Source organism: Rutidosis leptorrhynchoides, chromosome 1 (genome assembly GCF_046630445.1).
Source record: "Rutidosis leptorrhynchoides isolate AG116_Rl617_1_P2 chromosome 1, CSIRO_AGI_Rlap_v1, whole genome shotgun sequence".
Taxonomy (NCBI): domain Eukaryota; kingdom Viridiplantae; phylum Streptophyta; class Magnoliopsida; order Asterales; family Asteraceae; genus Rutidosis; species Rutidosis leptorrhynchoides.
The window spans coordinates 489,330,295-489,346,564 of record NC_092333.1 but is presented as its reverse complement, the minus strand read 5'-3'; positions in this window follow the sequence as shown (position 1 = coordinate 489,346,564).

The following is a 16,270-nucleotide window of genomic DNA, read 5'->3' as shown; positions in this document are numbered from 1 at the left end:
CACTACCCGAGATTCACCACCTCATCACTAAGATGACCGAACTACCCGAATCATCATGAATCCGCACTACCCGAGATTCACCTCCTCAACATCATCAACAACGGCGGGGTTGGCCCGACATGCCAACGTGAATCCATATATTCCAAAGATTCACTACCCCAAGAGTGATAACCCAAAACGCGTAAGCGTACAACATGGACTCAAACTCCAAGAATTCATTCTCACATCACATGTAGAGTGACTCCGAGCAAGGATCACTCTACCAACCCGCACCCATCCTATGCATACATACGCATATAATATATTTACACTCACCTTATCGTCTTGATGAATGCAACCGAATAATCCGCAATCGCCAATGGAATGTACCTATTCCATTAATCACATAACAAACAACACAATTAGGGTGGATTTACAAATCAACTCAAATTGACATTTAGTGCAATTTTCGACCCAAATGCACTTCCAAGCACAAACCGCACCCAAACTAACCAATAATCACTAACACAAGTGAGAATTGTCCTAATACTCTAATTAAACCAAATCATAAGTGTTAAACACTTATCTTGCCCAATTTGACACCTAAACCCTAATTTTGACCCATTTCAAAATTAGTCAACCCAAATACACCCAAATGGGTTCCAACACTTCTATAATCACTAACACTAGTGATTATACCCAAAATCAAAGCCTAATCATGGCCAAAACGTCTACCAACCCAAAACCCGCCAAGTATCAAAAATAACTAGTTTTCATAAACCCACTTCATCACCTAAATGGGTCTTACAACTAACAAACTCAAAACCCTAACTTGAATATCAAATCATAAAGATGAAATTCGGAGTTCGAGACTTACCAATACCACCAAAATGATGCCGTCGACGAGTAGCACAACTTTAACACTTGAGGTTCGACTCGAAACACTCTTTTTCTTCTCCAAATGGAGCTTTCTCTCTTTAAACTCTCCTCCTCTCTCTAGGGTTTGAAGATGAGAGTGTTTGTGTGTGAAAATGAAGATAGGATAAGGTTTGGAACTGATCTCTAGCATATATCCCGGTTTCAAAGTGAAAAGACACAAATACCCCCAACTAAATCCCAAAAACAAGCACAAAATGGTCTTTCAGCGTACCTGTCGCGTTTCGCGACTCCCAGTCGCGTTTCGCGACCCATCCAAATGCGGTACATACACTTGAAACGCGACATAGTGATCAGGTCCCAAAGAAATTCGACTGTCGCGTTCTGATCCAGTCTGTCGCGAATCGCGACATGCCCAAACGCAATGAACCCTACTAAAACGCGATACTGGACCTGATGCACCCCAAATTCTACTTTTAATAACATCCGAGGTTAAACGTGGTCAAATAGAAATGTCCAAATGATCAAATACCCATTCTTGGGCTCCGTATGACGCCCCGAACGTCATGTTAAGAAAAACGGGGTGTTACACTTATAATCATAAAATTGTAGTTAACTAATATCTTCCACCATAGTTTTAGTTGTTAATTTGGAGATATCTGGTTAGTTCACTGCTTTAGGCTATGAGGCGATTGTCTCTCCGGTTGCGACAGGCATTCGGCTCGTGCATCTCTTAGAGCCGCTTTGCGGATCGTTTCAAGAGGTGCTTATGATTTCAGAATTTTGATTTTAGGAATTTTGATGTCATCCGTTATAATACAATTGCTTGACCAAGTAATTAACCATATACCAATATCTTATCTATCTATTTATTTGTTATCTATTTAAATAAATACTTGTACTTAATAATACATATAAAAGCACAGGATCTATTCGAATCAACAAGTTGATTCTGTATGATTTGTAACTTCATTAAATTATCATATTTATATTAGTTATGTTTTTCTCTAAAACAATAAATAATAAATACCATGTTACTCATACCGTCCTTAATAAATAAATACACAAATAATCAATTTAGATCAAAGTCAATCACCGAAATCTACGGTCAAGATTATTGGTCCACACATTACCGAAACTCCCCCACACCTATACTTAAAGTAAACCCAGCCCCATTTTTTCCATTATTTCATTACACATACTAAAAACCCACACAATACACAATCCTCTTTACTTATAACCCACCCACCCATCCACCCTCCCACTTCAATTCTCCATATCCATACAATTGCAATAAATTTCTACAACTAATGAATCCCATGAATTCCTCGAATCGAGATGGTATTTCGACTCGAATGTACAAACGAGTCAAAAACTACTTGAAAAGAAGAAAAAATTATGTGCGTCTTGGTAGAAACGCCCGTGACGATTCAGGTGTTCGTCGCAGGCGTTTTTGGCAAATACGAATAACAAGAAAGTTGAAGTTGAAGTTAAAGCTCAAATTAAAGTTGTCACCAAAAAAGTTACTAATCAAGATGCGTGATGGGTACGTCAACATGATGATGCGGATGGCGAATTCGCAATCATTTGCTGGTAACTATGGATATGGTGAAGCAATTATGAAATTTGAAACGAGACCAATTAAAGAATATGATGAGAAAATAATTATTGAAATTTACAAAGTTCTAGCTATGAAACAACAAGCACAACTTCAAGCTCATGTCGTTGATGGTGTTTCAAGGATTGATTTGTCTAGGTAAAGTTTTATTTTATCATGTGGTTTGGTGCATGTAGGATATTATAACTTCAATTAAGTTGAGTAAAGTGTTATTAATCTACTAATATTAGTATTTTTGATTAGTTTTTGTGATGGACTTTATGTCACTACACAAATAAATGCACATGGAAGGCTTAAATTAAGGTTCTTGATACCTTTATTTCTCTTTTTAACAACATAATTAAACCGAATATTTTGCATTCATGTCATTATTTTGCGAAATACTGGACTTACATAAATCTTACTAACCAAAATTTACAAAATAACATCACATTGAGTTTAACCAATCAAATAGTATAAACTGGGTTTTCAACTCTCGCTTCGGTTTCCAATGTATTTTATTATGTTTATTTTACAAAATTATTTCGTGGCTAACGATGATGTCGTTGAAACGCAACTCGAGTCGGACGAAAGTGTATAACCCGTCAAAAATTTAGATGTTATTTTAAATTAACAATATATGTGTATTTTCGTGTTTCGCTGTGGAGTTGTTGACTTTTTAAATTTAACGCAATTAACTCGTTAGCTTATATTAACACTCCGTATGATTTAAGAATCGAATATTTACTGAGTAATATCAAAAAACTTACTAAATATTTTTTCTAGAAAATAATAAGACTCATATATATATATATATATATATATATATATATATGTTGTTAATAGATGAAAATAGTTACGGAGCCCGTGAGAAAAAAAAATCAACGTGTATGAAAGGTGAACTCAAATATTTAGCATTTTTTAAAAAGCGTCTGTTTTGCGTATAGTTAGTGACATTGTATTCGTAAAATTATTTCGGGCTTAACGATGGTGTCGTGAAAATTTAACTCGTTGCAGGGAGAAGATATGACCCGTTGAATATTTGAGTGAAGTTTATTTAAGAATTTTTTATGAAAATATTGATTTGACATTTTACCCCTCTGTTTGGGGGGTCAATTTTAAATTTTGAACAAAGTGTGGGGAGGCTTTTTTGAAAGAGAAAAAAAAAGTGAAAAGATGAAAACATCCTGAATACTATTCATAATTCGACCACCTCATTTTACATAAATTTTATTTGTAAAAGTTTAGTATGCATATTTTCTTCATTCTTATATCATAATCCTAATTTTTTTTTTAATAATTTACATGTTCTGAGTTTATTTGATTTTTGTGCGATATTTACAATTTCTTTTTAATTGTTATCATTATAGTTAATTCAATTTAATTTTTATATTTTTATATGTTTTTGATTTTATAAATCCTAAATTTATTTATTGATTTAATTTTTAATGTTGGGTTCATCTCAAAAATTGAAAGTTAAGATTTTATTTATAACTATTATGTAGTATTATCTATTATTTTTTTAATATTGCACGATACGATTTTTTTTTTTTTTGTCCCAATAAAAATATACTGTATTACATATTCGAACAAGAGGTCTCAAATAACGCGGTGGTTAAGGCCCTGAGTTCCTTGCAAGAGGTCTCAAATTCGAATCTTGTCTAAGACGAATATTATGTGATGCGAGGGAAGGGTTGAAAAGAATAAGTCTACTAGACTGCATACATCAAAGTACTCGCCATCCCGATAGCCCCGAACAAAAAAAACCTTCTACTTTAACATTTCCAAACATCTTAGCGGTTAATAAAAATAATTGTCGTCAATTGTATTCATTTTACCATGTATATTGGACAAAATTCTACCCCAATTCATTTATTTTTTTATATTTATTTTTACTAGTTTACAATAAGCAATTTGGGGAAATAAATATTACGGAGTAATAGGTTAATTAATATTGATGATTAACTATTAAAAATAATCATAACTATACTAACACTTAAATAATAAGAATAACAACAATAATACTAATATTCATTAAATAATATAGATATCAGAAATAATAATAATAATAATAATAATAATATAATAATAATAATAATAATAATAATAATTATTATTATTATTATTATTATTATTATTATTATTATTATTATTATTATTATAATAACAACAACAATAAATATAAATAAATAAAAGAAATCAACACATACTTCCTCCTAAGGATTAGCTGCTACATCAGCGTCACATCACTACTTTCTTCTCAATACTAATCTAGGCTAAACACTATCAACAATGATATACTCCCCAAAATAAATTGGGACCGGTTTAAATTATTAATCAAAGAGTTTACAAGCTTTAATGCTAATGGTACAAGTAATATATACATTTACATCCGTCCACAAATATTTCAAAGAAGCACGAGAAGGAGGGGTAAGGGACCTGAAGTAGCCCCTGAACTAGTTGCTGCCAATGGTGTCCTTCGGGACTAGTCTGGGCGGGACTCAAGACCCAACCATTGGGAGCACTCTTACCAGACAAAAAACACACAGTTTAATAAAATGTTATAAAAGTAGTGTAGTTTCTTTCTGTCTAGTTTCCAGTTTTACCTTTATTTTTTCTTTCTCTTTAAATTTTATCTATATACATTAAGGGCATAATAGAACTTAATCTTCTTATTCTTTTTTATTTACGGAAGTAGAAAATTAATTTGGAACATCCCAATATGAAATACTAGACAATAAATTAGGCACGACACAATTTCATATGGGTGGGTAGTTAAGTCACAATTTCACAACTGTGTAGAAGATGAATGTGTGTGTGGTTAAGTCCCCTGGGTGATCGTAACAGCTGTCCAAAAAAAAAAAAATTAGGCAAGAATGGATTAATATTTATTAATTTAAATAAAAAACTTGTGACTGATCCGTCACTAATGCTCATTTTTCTTGTAGTGTGAGTTGGAAGGTTGGAGTGGTAGTGTGTTAATTGAGTCGATGTATTTGAAGTAGGGACACGTTCCAGAGTGGACGAACTGTATTTGGAGTAATATAATTATGTCTAATTCCATTGTTTATGTTTAGCTATTCATTGAAGCATTCAGGGCAAGTAAGTGTTAAGGAATAGGAATATCATTCCTTTTTAGTAAAAATTTACATGTATTTGATGTCGTGCAGCTGAAGAATTGGTGGAGCATCTATTGTTATTTTGTCCTCGATCAAATCATCAAATTACATTTGGTCGATCTTTTCTCTTGGTAGAACGGGTGAACTGTGATGGGTGTTACCTGCGTCAATAGTGTGTCTATTCTCTAACAAATAGCAGATCTAAAGCATGAATGATGGTTAAGTATGGGAGGCAAGGACAACAAATTCTGGAAGATAATTGTAGAATATGGAAAATTTGGTTAGATCCCTATAGCTGATCCTTAAAGAGGAGTTCTCATGTTGGCAATATTTGATAACGTTGGTAATTTGAATGTGTTTCAATGGGCTTTCATTTCATAGTTATAAAATAATAATACTCCGTAATATAATGACGTTTGGATGTTCTTGCTGTGGGTTCTAATGTGTCGTAGTTTGTTCGGCAAGGTTGTTTGTTATGATTAGTGTTAGAAAGTGTGCTTTGTAATCACTTTGTAATCGTGTCTTTCATGTAACTTTAGGGGATACAGTAAATGGAAATCATCGTTTTGATGGTTAACTCTTATTTATTACTACATTTCATTCCTGTTTTTCGTAAAAGAAAGATCCGCCATACATGATGGTTTTTACTTTTTTATTGAATAACACACCATAGTACACACCCTTTCTCTTTCTTACAAGTTTTTGTAGACTTCAAACCTACGCGTTGTTTGCCGGAATCTCTCCCTTTTAGGACACCGACATTTCGGCGGTGGCCTAAATCCTTTGATTTTAAGCTGTTTTTTTCTTCCTACTCCTTCCCTTCTTCCATCTTTCCTCTTTCCGCCGGATCTCCATGCTCCTTTCCGTTGAATCGCATGTTAGCCTCGTGGTGGGTTTGGTTTCGGTGGTGGTTTGTCAATGAAACTCCATCGATGGTTTTAATCGCTTTCTAGAGATGGTCATTGACGACTGTGATTTTCTCCTTTCGATTCTGGTCGTTAGGCGGCGAATATGGTGGATATTCCACGATATACTGTCCGTTGAAGCTGTGATGCTGGAGTGATAAGGTTTGTCATACCGGACTTTCGCGCCAAGTTTTACTCCAGTAAGTTGACTCTTCTGGTTTTTGACATCACTGATGTGATTTGTGTGATGTGAGTAGATGGCATTAACTTCTCGCTGGTAAAACCTATTGTCAATTGGCGACATTGATCAACAGATACTTTGTTCAAGTTTCGGTTCTCATCAATTTCAAATCTCATTAGAGATCGCGGCTTGTTATTATGTTTAATGGTAGATGATTAATCTGTGTTGTATCGGGTTAATTTAGTACCACCACTCTAGACCCTACACTGATTTGGTTCATGCATGTTCATTATCAGGTGTTCGTGTCTTCATGTAAATGGAGGCTTTGCCCTTGCCACTGTTTTTTTTCCGACGCCTATTTTCCTCCTACTCTTCAGTTTCCCTAGTTTTTTCAGATGGATATGGCTTGGGTTTTCAAGGAAGCTCTCGACAAACATTAGTTCTTTGTATTTTTCGGTTGTGCTGCTTGTTTTTCGTCCGTGTTAAAGTGACAATCTAAACATTTGATTGTGTATTTTATCACTTCCTAATGCTTGTTTGGTTGAGTAACAGGAATGCAGATGGTCTAGTGGTGGTTACATTCTTGGATCATGCAAGAAGACTTTGTTGCAGTCAAGGTTCAGAGTGTAGCTGTTTATGAAGGCTCAAACACTTTGCGAATCATGTACTGTCTATTTATGGATAATGCACCTGGTGTGGGGTCCAAGGTAGATAGTACACAGATGGGACGTAGTTGTGTTTGAGTATCCATTTTTATTATACACAGAAAGAACTACAGGGACCATTCGTGTTATTTATACAAAGTTTTAATAGTCCAGGGGTCTAATTGTAGTTTCTCATTCTTGGCTTTCTGGATGTATAAAAGGGCATATTAGGGTTGGATACTGTAGAAGTTTTAGTTCAGTCTTCATTGTAATCGTTTTCTGGTTTAAGAGATAAACTCTTCGTTTTGTGGTTTCTTTGATTTCATTCAATTTAGTTTTATTGTTTGTGGTGATTATCTAGATCATTCACTTGTTTGTTCATGGTATCAGAGCGATTGCTCGGTTCTAGTGAGTTCGATTGATTCGATTTAGGGTTTCGTGAATCTGTTGATTTTTCGATCAAATTAGGGATTATTTGCGATCTCTATTTTTTCACAGAATTGGTGTGTTTGATTTGTCTTATCGGGCTAGATCTGAGGACGTGGTTTGTGTTATTTAGGGTTTGTTGTTCAAAACCCTAATTGGTGTTTCTGGTTTGTTCTTGATTGTTATTCAAGATCAAGAAGTTGCTTCCGCTGGCGTCTTAAAAGAAGATAAAGGAGGAGTACTCTGTAAGGATATTTCTTCCTACCTGTGGTTTGTAGCAAGTTCCTACACGTGGGAGTTTCTGTGCTTACAGGAATCAACTGCCCCTACGTGTTATACTTGGCCTATAGCCAGGACAATCTTCTTTTATTTGTTATTTGTTATCTGTTCATTATTTGGTATCTGTTTATTATTTGTTATCTGTTTATTTGTTTTTCTTGTCAAAATGAGTGTTAGTGGTGATTCTGTAACCATGATAAGTAAATTGGATTTTGGAGATCCACTTTACCTTCATGCAAGTGACATCAGCAGTACACCTTTAATAAATTTCAAACTTAAAGGAACTGAGAATTATAAATCTTGGGCTTGTGCAATGGAATTAGCCTTACAAACTAAAAACAAGATTGGTTTTATAAAAGGTACAATTGAAAAAGATGATGAAGATGAAGTTTTAGCAGGTCAATGGGAAAGGTGTAATGCTGTTGTCCTTTCATGGATTCTAGGTTGTGTTTCTGATGATTTGTATTATGGTCAAATATATTCTAAATTTGCTTCTGTTGTTTGGGATGAGTTGAAAGAAACTTATGACAAAGTTGATGGCTCTGTGATGTTTAATTTGGAACAGAAAATTGCACAATTAACACAAAATGGTACACCTGTGTCTGATTATTATCACAAACTTAATTCACTTTGGAAACAATATGATATTCTGTGTAAATTGCCATCTTGTGATTGTGCTGCTGATAAGGAAAGAAAGGAACATTATAATCAGAGAAAATTAATGAAGTTTTTGATGGGACTGGATGATTCTTATCAGCCAGTAAGGACCACTATATTAACTAGTGATCCTTTACCATCTGTTAAAACAGCATTCTCTATTGTCTCTAGAGAAGAGTCACATAGAGGTGCACAAGATAAAAAAATCTGTTAATGAGTCATCTGCTTTCTTTGCTAATACTGGTAAACCAAGGATTGGAAATACTAATTCTGATACTAAGGTTGAGTGTAAAAAATGTGGTAGAACTGGTCATACTATTGAAAAATGTTATGAAATTGTTGGGTATCCTCCAAGAAACAATAACTTGAAGTGTACCAAGTGTGGTATGACTAATCACACTGTGGATAGATGCTTTGAGATTGTTGGATATCCACCAAATTTTAAAAGGAGAAACTTCAATAATTCATCTTGTGTGTCTAGTTCTAATAATAATGGTGATAGCAAATCTGGGTCTACTTCTCTCACTTTGTCAAATGAGCAGATTGCTAAACTTGTTAGCTTCCTTGATGGAAAAAGTGCACCTGCACATTCTGTTTCCAATATGACAGGTGAGTTTATGAATTTGAATGTGTTCTTTAATAGTAATTTTGATAAGTTCTTTGTGTCATATAATTTGATTGATAAAACCAATGTTAACTTTGGCTGGATAATAGACTCAGGTGCTAATCATCACATGACTAATTCTGATAAAGGATTTGAGTCTGCTTGTGATGTCTCCAGTCTAAATTTAACAGTTGGTCATCCCAATGGGACTAGGGCTAAGATTGAAATGATTGGAAATTTAAGAATATCAGATAAATTGATTCTTTATGATGTGCTTGTTGTTCCTGAATATTGTGTGAATCTGTTGTCTGTATATTGTTTAGTCAGAGATAATAATCTGTTTGTTGGGTTTGATCAAAATGCTTGTTATATTCAGGAACTGGTCTCAAGGAAGACCATTGTGACTGGTAGTTTGTGTGAAGGTCTTTATATCTTCAAAAATGATTGTGTTGGTGAGTCTAGTAAAACAAATCATAATTTCAGTATGTTGTCTAAATCTGTTTGGCATTGTAGACTTGGTCACCCTGCAGACCAAGTCTTAGGTGTTTTAAGTAATGACTTACAATTTACCAGTGATAAAAAGAATGATCCTTGTGATGTTTGCCATAAGGCAAAACAAACAAGAGAACCATTCCATCTTAGTGATCATAAAACCACATATTTAGGTGAACTTGTTCACTTAGATGTGTGGGGTTCATACAGGGTCACTAGCAGAGATGGTTTTAGGTTTTTTCTGACTGTTGTTGATGACTGCACAAGAGCTGTTTGGATTTTTTTGTTAAAATCTAAAGATGAAGTTAGTTGGTATGTTGAATTGTTTTGTAAACAACTTGAAAATCAGTTTAATACAAAGATTAAAGTTTTGAGAAGTGACAATGGTACTGAGTTTGTAAATGCTAAGATGAATTTGTTTACTTCAAACAATGGTATAATACACCAAACAAGTTGTGTGCACACTCCACAACAGAATGGAATTGTAGAAAGAAAACATAGACATTTGTTAAATGTGGCTAGGTCATTAATGTTTCAAGGGGGAGTTCCTCTTAAATTTTGGTCTGATTGTATTTTAACTGCTACATACTTGATTAACAGGCTGCCATCATCTATTCTGAATGGAAAATGTCCCTTTGAGCTGGTGTATCATAAAAAAACCTAATCTTTCCCATTTAAGGGTATTTGGTTGTCTTGCTTTTGCTAATGTTTTAAATAATCATGATAAGTTTTCTTCAAGATCTGAAAAATGTGCTTTGATAGGGTACTCAACTGTAAAGAAAGGGTACAAGTTATATAGTTTTGATAGTAAAGTTGTGTTATTTTCTAGAGATGTAAAATTTTATGAAAATGTATTTCCTTTTAAAACAATTGAAACTTCTGTTAGTGATAAAGAGTCAAATGGTTTGAATAAAATAAATTTTTTTGATATGTATGAAAATGATAACCTAAATACCCTAAGACCCAATGAAGAAGGGGAAGATAACTTAAGTAGTGATGGCACAGGGAGTAGTCTGCCAGGTAATTCTGGTTCTGCAGAGCAAACTGGTAGTAAACTACCTGATGCAACATTACATGCTGAAGAAAATCACCCTGAGGGTAATTCAAAAGAAGTCTTAAATACTAGTGATACACCAGGACCCTCTTCAACTTTGAGAAGGTCTCAAAGGAACATTATTCAGCCTAAAAGATTTGATGATTTTGTTGTTGAAGGAAAGGTTAAGTATGGTATTGAGAAAACTGTTAATTATAGTAGTTTAAGTCTTGATAATTTGTGTTTTGTTGTTTCTTTGAATAAGAGTGTTGAACCTTCCACTTATTGGGAGGCCTGTAAGTCACAGTATTGGGTTGATGCTATGAACTTAGAAATGGAAGCTCTATATAGAAATGACACTTGGGAACTTACAGATTTACCTCAAGATAGAGAACCAATTGGGTGTAAGTGGGTATATAAAATCAAATATAAGTCTAATGGTGAAATTGATAGGTATAAGGCAAGATTAGTTGCTAAGGGGTTTAATCAGAGAGAGGGGATTGATTTTGATGAAACTTTTTCTCCAGTGGTTAAAATGACCACTGTAAAATGTTTATTAAATCTTGCTGTTGTTAATAATTGGGATTTATATCAACTTGATGTAAATAATGCTTTTCTCTATGGTGATTTAGATGAAGATGTGTATATGTCTTTACCTTTAGGATATTTTGATGAATCTGAAAAAAGGGTTTGCAAGTTGAAAAAAAGTTTATATGGTTTAAAGCAAGCCCCAAGGAAGTGGAATGAAAAATTGTCCTCTGCCTTGGTTGAGCATGGCTTTAAACAAAGTAAAAATGATTATTCCTTGTTTATTAAGTCAGAAAGTGGTGTGTTTGTTGCTTTACTTGTCTATGTGGATGACATTGTGGTTACAGGAAATGATGTGAGAGAAATTGATAAGTTTAAATTGTTTTTAAGTTTAAAATTCTTAATAAAAGATTTAGGAATGTTGAAATATTTTTTGGGAATAGAAGTGTTGAGAACACAATCTGGTATTTGTTTGTCACAAAGGAAGTATTGTTTAGAATTGTTGGCTGAATTTGGTGTTTTGGGTTGTAAACCTACACAAACACCATTGGAAACAGGATTTGTTTTAAACACAGAGTGTACACAATCTGATAAGGGTCTTGAAAATATTAATAAGTATCAAAAGTTGATAGGTAAACTTATGTATCTTACATTAACAAGGCCTGATATATCATACTCTGTTCACTTATTGAGTCAATTCATGCATTCTCCTCTACAGTCACATTTGAAGTGTGCATTAAGGTTGTTAAGATATCTAAAAGGTGCTCCTGGGTTGGGTGTACATATTTCAAAAACTTGTGGTGTTGAGTTAAAGGCTTTTGCAGATTCTGATTGGGGTAAAGCTTGTATGTTCAGAAAGTCTGTCACAGGTTACTGTGTGTTTTTAAATGGAACACTGATTTCATGGAAGAGTAAAAAACAGGCTACCATTTCTAGATCCTCAGCTGAAGCTGAGTATAGAGCACTTGCTGATGTAACTTGTGTGATCAATTGTGTTTGTTAAATCTGTTCAAATGATTAGATTGTTGGGGGGGGGGGGGGGGGGTGTTAAAGTGACAATCTAAACATTTGATTGTGTATTTTATCACTTCCTAATGGTTGTTTGGTTGAGTAACAGGAATGCAGATGGTCTAGTGGTGGTTACATTCTTGGATCATGCAAGAAGACTTTGTTGCAGTCAAGGTTCAGAGTGTAGCTGTTTATGAAGGCTCAAACACTTTGCGAATCATGTGCTGTCTATTTATGGATAATGCACCTGGTGTGGGGTCCAAGGTAGATAGTACACAGATGGGACGTAGTTGTGTTTGAGTATCCATTTTTATTATACACAGAAAGAACTACATGGACCATTCGTGTTATTTATACAAAGTTTTAATAGTCCAGGGGTCTAATTGTAGTTTCTCATTCTTGGCTTTCTGGATGTATAAAAGGGCATATTAGGGTTGGATAGTGTAGAAGTTTTAGTTCAGTCTTCATTGTAATCGTTTTCTGGTTTAAGAGATAAACTCTTCGTTTTGTGGTTTCTTAGATTTCATTCAATTTAGTTTTATTGTTTGTGGTGATTATCTAGATCATTCACTTGTTTGTTCAGTCCGACGAACCTTGATCTGTAGCTGTTTGATGTTGTATCTAGAATGTGAAGATGTCCGGTATTGTGTATAGTTGGGTGATTTTCTAGTTCGGATTTAGATTTTGTTTGTGGTGGTTTGTTGTCATTTGTTGGATCTTCTATGTAGTAAGAAGGCTGCATTGGTGTGTCAGGACATCGGGATCTCGATCAGTGTTTCAAGTGTTGGTTTGTTTAGGTGATTTTGTTGAATTGGATGTTTGTAACTGGTTGTGTTTGTATTTTGTTGGTTATTGCTTATTAGATAGTTTGGTATATAGTTTAGCATTTGTGCAATATGGTCTAGACCAATAGTTGTTTTAAAAGATCGTTGGATGAGTGTTGTGTTATACTTTTGATCTTCGCATATCTTTTAATTTAAATTCTCGTATTTCAAAAAACAAACGAATCTACCTAATATTAAGCATCAGTCACCACTTGTTTGTTATATGTCAAAATCTCTTCAAATTCACGCCATTCGGTATGTTGTTTTGGTGGGTCAAATATCTATAACTGATATCCAAAAAAAGAAATCGACTTCCATTTTCTACTTTATTTATATTTGTAACTACTTCTACTTTTTTATTATATTTTTGTAGAGTATTTTCATTGCACACAAAAATATATATATTTTATATTAATTATTAGTATTATATTTAATTTAACGAACTGTTGGTCGTGTTAGATTGTTAGGTGGTCTATCAACAAAAACAAAAACTCAAACAACAAAAACTCAAACAACAAAAACTCAATTCCACCGTAAGTGAGGTATGAGGGAGATAAGATGTAGACAATCATTTCCTTATCCTAGAATAAAGAGAAGTTATTTCTCTATTCAGAGTGACACATCACAAGAGTAGAGAAAGTCATCTCTCAAAGTTCTATAGATAGGGTGATTGCTTCCGAATGAACCTCTATCCAATAAGTAGGTTAAAAAAAGTGTGATACGCCATGAAAATAGTTGAATCAAATTTTCATAAGTTTTAAACATATCTGAAGTTCAATTTATGGTAGTCTATGAGGATAGATATCAATTATCTTAATTAGTAGCATAGTATAAAAAGTGAAAAAAAAAAAAATAAAAAAAAATGAGTCGAACGAGCTATACGAGTTGAACTCGTTAAAAGCTTGATTCGAGCTGAGCGTAAATAGTACAAGCTCGGGGTCGGATATATTTTGGAGTTCGTTTAGTAAATTAGCTCAAACTCGGGCTTTTTATATCGAGCGTGAATAAGCTAGCGTGCCTAATTGAGTATTTTTACTTATATATATTAACAGTAGTTATTGTTTTTATTAAAATATTATTATAACTATAACTATTATATTATATATATATATATATATATATATATATATATATATATATATATATATATATATATATATATATATATATATATATATATATATTTATATATGAACGAGTCGAACTCGAGCCCAGCATGAACTTGTATAATTTTCAGAAAAGTGTCGAGCTCAACATAATATACTAAGTTCGAAATGAGCCGAGCTCGAGCTCAACTTCTTTGTATTTTATATGAGCCAAGGTCAAGCCTAACCGAGCTCTTCAGTTAGTTTACACCCAAGAAAATCCTCACATATAAATGACATAGTATAGATAGGTTTGGAGATTGGCAGAGATGCAGATGGGTCGGGTTATGGAACTCTTGGTTATTATTGCTTTGGGATTGTTTTCTTACAATTTGATGTACTTGTGTATTAGCCAATGTTTGTATGTATTGGGTTCGATCACGAACCACACAGATCATCAGGTCTGAACAATTGTGTAATTTGTAATCTGCTGCTTATCCTTATGATATATATATATATATATATATATATATATATATATATATATATATATATATATATATATATATATATATATATATATATATATATATATATATATGGGCACGATCCATGGATAAGCTTAAAAGAAGTACAAACGGGATAAGCAAAATAAAAAAAAAAATTAATTTTTTTTACATTCATAAATCTGCATTAAAATGCACCTCTAATCAATTTTTTTCATAAAAAAAAAAGTTCAAAATCTTTCAAAAATCGATGATGAATGGTAAAATTAACCATTCATCGGGTTAATTTACCATTCATCTTCTTTACGATGAATGATAAAATTAATCAATGCTAAAAAAACCAGATGAATGGTTAAATTAACCATTCATCTGCTTTATTTTAGCATTGATTAATTTTATCATTCATCGCGAACAAAAAGAATGATAAATTAACCAGATGAATGGTTAATTTTACCATTCATCATCGATGTTTACCATTCATCATCGATGTTTACTATTCATCATCAATTTACGAACGATTTTGTTAAAAAACTTTTTAAAATTTTTTCGTTTTCTTCTATTTGCATATTAAAGGATCGCTTTTTTAAAAAAAAAAAAAATTGAAATTTTAGTTATCCAGTTTGTACCCCATTTAGTGCTTATCCATGGATTGGTCCACTATATATATATATATATATATATATATATATATATATATATATATATATATATATATATATATATATATATATATATATATATATATTGGAGGGTTGGCTTGCCGTTTACCCGGAGTTTACCCGCTGCGGGGGGGCCAATGTGCCCGTTCGTAGTAGGGGTTCCTCGTAAAATATATATATATATATATATATATATATATATATATATATATATTATTTTTGCAAAAAAAAAAAATGACATAGTATAGATATAAATATTAGATATAGTGTATTAAATAACATAGGCAATGAATATTGTTAGGAAGATTGCCCGCAAAACTGTAATGTAATATGAGTGTGCAGGTGGATTTAAAAGAAGACAAGGTCATTTAATGAATAGTGACACAGACCATTCACCGATACATCCCAACCCATGCATATTTCCCAAATTAACAAATGCAAATTTTCAATTATTTAACGATTAACAGCTATCAAAACAAAGATAACTTGGACCAAAGTTAAAGAGTGGAGCGAATGAATTTTCAGGTAATTGGACTAAAAAGGGACGTCTCTATTGGATCATAGCTGCTAGCCTGCTACCATTCTTTACTTGGTTTTTCTAGTATCAAATTATATGACATGTTTGATGCGATTAGACATTTTTTTTCTTGGTCGTACAATTTCCTCTTCTTTTAGACGCAAAGATTATGTAATTGTTACTTTTGAAGTTAGAATCAAGCTAAATTTTGTTAAAGAACAACAATAATAATAATAATAATAATAATAATAATAATAATAATAATAATAATAATAATAATAATAATAATAATAATAATAATATTTCCTCTTCTTTCGATGGAGCCATTCGATCTTCCTTGGAGCGTATTGT